The sequence below is a fragment of the Chiloscyllium plagiosum genome, chromosome 24, assembly GCF_004010195.1.
Source record: "Chiloscyllium plagiosum isolate BGI_BamShark_2017 chromosome 24, ASM401019v2, whole genome shotgun sequence".
Lineage (NCBI taxonomy): Eukaryota > Metazoa > Chordata > Chondrichthyes > Orectolobiformes > Hemiscylliidae > Chiloscyllium > Chiloscyllium plagiosum.
In genome coordinates, this window is record NC_057733.1 from 53938888 (window position 1) to 53945754 (window position 6867).

General features: G+C 40.4%; 1 protein-coding gene across 2 annotated transcripts in view; it reads right to left on the bottom strand.

Moving 5' to 3' along the window:
• Nucleotides 1-5963: 5963 nt before the first annotated feature.
• Nucleotides 5964-6867, bottom strand: part of utp18 (UTP18 small subunit processome component) — a 44106-nt gene continuing 43202 nt past the window's right edge. Inside the window, exon 14 of one of the 2 annotated variants that reach the window (XM_043715164.1) lies at nt 5964-6170. The gene's annotated coding sequence lies outside the window, so the exon portion shown is untranslated. Of the gene's footprint in view, nt 6174-6867 lie in introns of both variants that reach the window. The other variant, XM_043715163.1, reaches the window with a different exon arrangement.

Here is a 6867-nt window from a genome sequence, read left to right on the forward strand (position 1 = left end):
TGTGCTGCCACGCCTGTTAAAGTTTCTCCAGCCAAAAGCCTTCTTGTTATTTCTGCTAATGAGATTAAATTGCCAAATGCAGTTACCCCCCCCCCCCCCCCCCACTGTTAAAGCCTCTTCTGTCTGATCCTGAAAAACAAACTTAAGGATTCAATGTGGAAGATGATTCCATAACTGAGGAAGATGTTCAATAACAGCCACAATGACTAAGAGTTCAGAAATCTCAATGTGCACATGTGCTCATAAGTAACACAATAGCAAGGTGTCAATGCTAGAGTAAAACTCTTGAATTGCAGTTGTTTGTAATTTATCTAAGGATTCATTGGTGGTACAAACGAGTGGAGAAAATATTGAGAGTAAAAAGTGGTGAACAAAATAGCAACTATAAAGAAGCAACACCAGCCAAATCTCTCATTCTGCAACACTTCATTCTGCAAACTCAGCCTCCAGCTTTGTACAGAAATATCTTTATTTAACTCTTTGATCCAATGTATTACTGAGGGGATGCTGCACTATCAGGAGGATCATCTTTTAGATGAGACATCAGAATGAAGTCCCATGTCTCTGTTTTAGAACTTGGCTCCCACCCCAAGTTCTATTTTTGACAAATATAATTAGATTTAGTTATTTTCATACTAGAACGAAAGAACAAAGAATAAAAGAGAAGTACAGCACACGAACAGGCCCTTCAGTCCACCAATCACACTGATCATCGTGCCCTAACCAAACTAAAAACATAAATCTTTTGCCCTTATCCCTTTATTCCCTCCTATTTGTGTAACCATCCAGATGCCTCTTAAATGTTGCTAACATCCCAGCTTCCACCACCTCTTCTGGCAGTGCGCTCCAAGCACCTACCATGCTCTGTCTGAAAAGTGTCCCTCACACATCTCCATTAAACTCTACCCCTCTCCCCTTGAACCGGTGCCCCCTTGTAATTGAAACTTCCACCCTGAATATCCACCTTGTCTAGGCCTCTCATAAATTTGTATCCCTCTAACATGTCTCCTCTCAGCCATCATCTTTCCTACAAAACCAATCAGAGTCTTCTTAACTTGTTTTCATGGCCAAGATGGTAGATTGATGAGAACAGACACCGTACTTCAAAAGTATATCAGTGGATCCCAACATATCAGCCCTATTGCCACTGCTCTCCAGCAACTGAAAACCTCAACCATTCTTCTGCTACGTCTAGATGCAGCTATTCCAATATTCTCCTGATCCTCCAGAAACCAGAGCTCTTCCGAGACACCAAGTGCCATTCGCACATCACCTGCATTCACTCTAATGGCTCCTGAAATGGAAACATCTTGAATTTAAAATACTCACCTTTATATCCCTGTAGTCTCCTTCTCTGTACTTTCCTCCTGTACTACATCCTCAGAGGTCTTTGTACTCCTCCAATCCTCTGAAGAATCCCCAATTTTGATTCCTCCAACATTGGCAGCTGCATTTCCAATTGCTTATGACCTAAACCCTGGAATTCCTCCCATAAACGTCTCTGCCTTTCACTCCTCCTTTAAGGAACTTCTTAAAACCTACCAACTTCTGTGCCTAATGTCTCCCTGTATGTCACTGTGATAAACATTACTATTTTTGGAATTTGGACTTCTCTAAAAATAGAGATAATGCATTTTGATTAGCCCAGTGAAGGTCTTTTAAGATCAGAAAGTCACTTGAATATTGATCTAAACACATCACTTCTAAGAAGGTTTGCAATTTCAGTAATCTGTCTAGATATTAATGGATGGAAATGTTTAAACTGATGAGTTTATGACAGGCAGAGTAAATAGATCACAATGTGGAGCAGAGGAATCAAACCAGCTCAGCATAATTGTTTTGTAGTCTCTGGAGTTTCCAAATGAAAAGAGCTTATATAAAAGTCTTCAAATTGTTAGCTCTAAGATAGTTCAGGCCATCAGAATTGAAGATTCGAGCCAACAGACTCTGAAAGGAATTGTAAAATTTTGCCTGAGGTCCAAGAAAAAGAAACTGAGTCAGATTAATTAAAACCCTAGCTGAGAAAGGAGTGAAATTTCCATGGAATTGTGTATCTGCAAAAGGATAGAATTGGGAAATCGTTAAAATTTTGTTTTATGCTAAGATATTTGTAACTGTCTTCTGTACATAGCAACACATAAGGTTATTACACTATTAAGGCTATCAAAGAACACCTGCAGCCTCATAATGACGACTAGTAGAGGACTTTCAGTGCAATCTTTCAAAGTGCTCAGCAAAAGTATGTCCCAGTGAAAAGGAAAGACTGTAAGAGAAGGCATAATCTACCATGGGTATCTGAGAAAATAAGATAGGCTATCAAATTGAAATAGAAGGCATACAAATTGGCCAAGGACAGCAAGAAACTAGAAGGCTGGGAAAACTTTAAAGGTTAACAGAAAGCTACAAAAAGAGCTATAAAGAGAAGTAAGATAGAACATGAGGAAAAAATACTGGCACAGAATATAAAGACAGATAGCAAATGTTTCTATAAATATATGAAACAAAAAAAGTGTCTAAACATTGGTCCTTTAGAGGATGAGAAGGGGCGTTTACTTATGGGATATGATGAAATGGCTGAGGCATTGAACATGCATTTTGTATCAGTCTTCACAGCGGAGGACACAGATCCGCCAGTAATTGACAGAGACAAAAGTGAGGACCTGGAAACAATCATTATTATGGAAGAGGTAGTGTTGGGCAAGCTAATGGACGGAAGGATCTCCTGGCCCTGATGGAATGCATCCCAGGGTACTAAAAGAGATGGTAGTACCATCTCTCTTGCTATGGGAGAAATAGCAAGTGCACTTGTGGTAATTTTCCAAAATTCGTTGGACACTAGGGTAGTCCCAGCAGATTGAAAAACATCAAATGTGATGCCACAGTTTAAAGAGGGAGGTAGACAAAAGATGGGGAATTATAGACTGGTTAGCTTAACCTCTGTAGTGGGGAAGATGCTGGAGTCTATTATCAAGGAAGAAATAGCAAGGCATCTCGATACAAATTGTCCCATTCGGCAGACATAGCATGAGTTCTTAAAGGGCAGGTCATGCCTAACAAATCTTTTGGCATTCTATGAAGATTTATGTGCAAGGTGGACAATGGGGACCCAGTGGATGTGGTGTATCTAGATTTCCAAAAGGCCTTCGACAAGGTGCCGCACAAGAGGCTGCTGCATAAGATAAGGTTGTATTGTGTTACAAATAAAGTGTTTGTATGGACAGAGGATTGGTTTACTAACAAGAAGCAAGGAGTGGGGATAAATAGTGCTTTTCTGGTTGGTAATCAGTGACGAGTGGAGTGCCTCAGGGACCACAATAATTTACAATTTATATAGATGACTTGGACTGTGTCAAAGTTTGCAGACGACACTAAGATGAGTAGCAGAACAAAGTGTGCAGTGAACTGTGAAACAGAAGAACATAGATATTTTGAGTAAGTGGGCAAGTTATCCATTTTGGTAGCAGTAACAGTATAAAGGATTATTACTTGAATGATGAAAACTTGCAGCATGCTGCTCTGCAGAGGGACCTGGGTGTCCTTGTGCATGAATCACAGAATGCTGGCCTGCAGGTATAACAAGTAATTAAGGCAACCGGAATGTTGTCCTTCATTGCTAAAGGGATTGAAATGAAAGGCAGGGAGGTTATTTTGCACCTGCATAGGGTGTAGGTGAGGCCACACCTGGAGTAATGTGTGCAATTTCGGTCTCCTTACTTGAGAAAGGATGCACTGGGAGAGGAGATTCACTCAGTTGATTCTGGTGTTGAGGATAGACTGAGTAGACTGGGATTATATTCATGGGAATACAGAAGAATGAGGGGGAATCTTATAGAAACATATCTATTCCCTTCATAATTTTATAAGATAGAAGTAGAGAGGATGTTTCCACTGGCGCGTGAAGAGGGGATAGCCTCAAGAGTAGAGGGAGCAGATTTCGGACTGAATTGAGAAGGAACCCAGAGTGTTGCTAACCTATGGAATTCCTTGCCCAGTAAAGTAGTCGATGCTACTTCAGTGAACATTTTTAAAGTTAAGATAGATTTTTTTTTTTGAACAAAGGCTATGGTGAGAGCATGGCTAAGTGGAGGCGAGTCCATGAAAAGATCAGTCATGATCTTATTGAGTGGCGGAACAGGCTTGAAGGGCCGAACGGTCTACTCCTGTTCCTAGTTCTTATGTTCTGTGAATGTTTCACTGACTAGCCACCACAGCAACTAACTGCAAAAATTAAACATGTGATCTATCAAGCCAAGTTTTATTCGGGCGTCTAACATGTCCGGCATTACCATCCATATAAAATTCTGTATAACACTTGTGAAAAAAACACTTCATAAAGGATTTTGTACATTAAAGTTTCTATATAAATAGAAATTCTTTTACAGCTCACACAGAAGCAATTATTATTGTGAAAAAGAGAGAGTAGGCTTAGAGAAAAGCAAATAAAAACAAGAACACTTCCATTCTCATAACAATCTGTACAGTACTCAATTTACACACAGCAAGATCTTGAAAAGAGGGAAGTGATAATGATCCAATAACAAACTTTAGTCATGTTGGTTAATGGATACATTTTGCCCAGTACACCAGACAGAACACCCCCAGCAAACAAACAAACAAACTCTTCTTAAAAAGGAAAGCATGGAATTGTTTACAATTATCAGCAGGGGGATACTAGGGCCTTGGTTCAAAATCTTACCGCAGACAGAGCACCCACACTCCTTCAGTACTGCACTGGGAATCAGCCTGATTTTTAGGTTCATGCTTCCGTTTCTCACCATCTTCTGACTCTAAGGAGAGTGCAACCCATTAAATCACAGCTGTTATAACACTAGGGGATGTCCTCCGGCATTGCTCATCCAAGCATTTAGGATAGAGATGCCTTTGCAGATCTGTGCAACTGCTGTGCCCCACTAGTCCCTAACCACCTAATTATGCTTGTGTATGTGAATGGAGAGCGGAAACATCTAAGATTATAACATCATGTAATATAAATAACACTGACATTTCATGCTTTAACAAAAAGCGTCAATTTTTAACAAAGAGATCTGCAAGTGGAATTAAATGACTCCTACATGCTGTGATATTGGGATTCTGTGAAATGTACATTGTATGTTGGTTAATATCAGATATAATTGCGTAGATGTACAGGATTTGCATGCAATTAATTGGGACTTCTCAGATTTTACATTGTTGGCACTTATCTGATTAGAAGAGTGCAAACATCTTTCTCAGCTTTTAATTTATCTTTTAAATGATGTGTTGTCGTTTTAATTGCACTGATTAAATTGCCAAGCAGTGAAATTAAATGTGACGAGGCATTAATTAATTATATCTGAACATTCTTTGGAATGAATTATAATTATGTTAATATGAGTTTTAATTAAAAAGTGACAGCTTTTAAATGGCTGCCATTAATAAATTCAACAAAATATTCTTTGATAGTGAGTGCTTGCTGACATTTTGGGCTGTGTTCAGTGCAGAGTAGTCTCTACCCATCAGATACAGTGCACAACATCAGGGTTCCAGACCACTCAACACAGGAGCCAAAAGGTTCTCCCACCAGGTATCTCATTACAAATGCAACAAAAGCAGGACTTGGCTTCCATTGGGTTCAATTCAGTCATGTAAGGCTCCATCAATCTTCACTCTAACAGACCGGAGTACAGCCTCCACTCTGTACAATCCACATATTGCTCCCTTACAGAAGATGAAGTGTACCTCAGTGATCAGATCGATACTGCAGTACAGTGAGACCTCTGCTCTGGTTCATTGTGAATCATGTGATAGGGCGAGTAACGTCATGCATATATGGAGTTTGAAACACAGATACAGTACCACATCCATCTCACCCAGTGCTGGTCTTTCAGAGGACCCTATATGCCCCCACTGTACCAACACTGACATCACAGCTAGATGGATACATTCCGTTTATTATCTAAAAAGGACTGGGACAAGAGCCAATCTGAAAACCCATCACACTGTCAATTTATTTAATAGAAACAAAGAGCTCTACTTCTTTACGAAATGCTTGGAGCTCCCCTCAGACCAAGCTATGAGCTGCCTCTGTAGTGGAGAATCCAACTGATGAGACTGTGCTCCAGCTTGTGGTGCCACATCAAAAGTAATGGCTGTTCCCGGAGAGCTACGTGTCCAAAACAGAATCTGTTCTTCTTCTGAAAGACAAGAAACAATTTCAGGAGATACCTCTTAACTGTTTTCAACAGGTACAGGAGAACATGTTCATACCTGACAAAGTGCAGAGTGCCATTTTAATGAGTGCATTGGGATCTGGAATGTGCTATGTGAAGGGCAATGGAAGTAGATTCAATGTATCTTTCAGAAGGGAATTAGATAAATACAAGGGAAGATTTACAACTTAGAGTAAAAGAAAATGTAAAAATTATGAGTAAAGGATATGCGACTAATTGCCTCACTCTTTGTAAGAGCCAACACAGGCACAGTGGGCTGACTAGCCAACTTCTGGTCTGTATAATTATTTTAAATTGCTGTAGACAGCAGCATCAACCACCTGCAGTACAATGAAAGCTTTGCAACTTTCCAGGTTTACTAGTGATCACTGTCAATTGGAGTTCCTGAAGGATTTCATTCACCTGGACCATCTCAGACTCCTCCCTCCCCTTCCTAGACCTTTCCATTTCTATCTCGGGTGACCGAATCAACACGGACATCTACTATAAACCGACCGACTCCTACAGCTACCTAGACTACACCTCCTCCCACCCTGCCCTCTGTAAAAACGCCATCCCATATTCCCAATTCCTTCGTCTCCGCCGCATCTGCTCCCAGGAGGACCAGTTCCAAAACCGTACAACCCAGATGGCCTCCTTCTTCAAGGACCGCAATTTC